Consider the following 1,630-nt stretch of genomic DNA (forward strand, 5'->3'; position numbering starts at 1 on the left):
TTGTTCAGAAATTCTATATCTTCACTGATTTTCTGGCTGACATTTATTTAACACTCCATATTAAACAACAGCAAAATACACATTATTTTCAAGAACACAAAGAACACTTACAAAGATAAGCCACAAAACAAACCTTAACAAATTCAGAAGAATTGAAATCATATAAAGTATGTTCTCTGGCCTTAAAGGAATTAAACTAGAAATCAAAAGTAGAATGATATCTAGATAACCCCCCACATATTTGGAAGTTAAACAATGCAGATCTAAATAACTCATGGGTCAAAGAAAAAATTAGAAAATATTTTGAACTAAATTAAAAAAATGCAACATATCAAAATTTGTGGATTGCAGCAAAAGCAGTACTCAGAAGGCATACATCGCATTAAATGTTTATATTAGAAAAAGAAAAAGGGTTCCAAATCAATAACCTAAGTTTTCTCCTTAAGAAACTAGAAAAAGAAGAACATATTAAACCCAAAGAAATTGGAGAATGGAAATAATAAAGAGCAAAATAATTGAAATTGAAAACAGGAAACCAATAGGGAAAAGTCAATAAAACCAAAAGCTGGTTCTCTGAAAAGATAAATAAAATTGACAAGCCTCTAGTCAGACTGACTACAAAAAAAAAAAGAGAAGACACAAAGGACTAATATAAGGAATGAAGTAACATGACTTCAGACTCTACAGACATGAAAAGGATAACAAGGAAATATTATGAACAACTTTATCCTATTGATTTGATAATTTAGGTAAAATGGTTAAAAATATTCAACAAAGAAAGCTCCAGGCTCATATGACTTCACTGGAAAATTTTAGCAAATATTTAAGGAGAAATAATACTAATTGTACACAGTTCCAGAGAGCAGAGAGGAAACAACAGATACCAACTCCTTTTGTGAGGTCAGCAAATCAAAAGCAAAGGTATTACAAAAACCAAAGCAGAGATTTTACAAAAAAAGAAAACTACAAACTAAAATCTGTCATGAAGATAGATAAAAATGATTCAATAAAATTTTAGCAAACCCAGTGATATATAAAAAGGATAATACACATTGACTAAGTTGGTCTTATCCCAGAAATGCAAGGCTGGTTCAACATTTTTAAATCAATGTAATTTAACCTACTAACTGACTAAAGAAGAAAAGCCACATGACCATCTCAACAGATGCAAAAATCAGTGGATAAAATTCAACATGCATTTATAATAAAAACTTTCAACAACAAGAAATAGAGAAAATTTCCTACCTTATAAAGGGCATCTACAAAAAACTTACAGCTAAAGTATGTAATGGTGGAAAACCAAATGCTTTCTCCCTAAGATGGTGAACAAGGTAAGGACATCAATTCTCACCATTCATATTCAGCAATAAATTGCAAGTACTAGCAAGTGTAATAAGGCAAGAAAAAATAAATAAAAGATGAAATTGGAAAGGAAGAAAAAAACTTTTCCTATTTGCAGAAGACATAATTGTCTATGAGGGTATATCAAAAATTTCAAAGAAAAATATAATTGAAAGATAAGATAAATCCTTCCATGAACTTTTGGAAGTATCCTCGTATGTAGAAAATGTCAAAGAATCTACAAAAAGACCCTAAAACTAACAGGTGAGTTTGGCCAAGACACAGGATG

The sequence above is a fragment of the Galeopterus variegatus genome, unplaced genomic scaffold (genome assembly GCF_000696425.1).
Source record: "Galeopterus variegatus unplaced genomic scaffold, G_variegatus-3.0.2 Scaffold8321, whole genome shotgun sequence".
Taxonomy (NCBI): domain Eukaryota; kingdom Metazoa; phylum Chordata; class Mammalia; order Dermoptera; family Cynocephalidae; genus Galeopterus; species Galeopterus variegatus.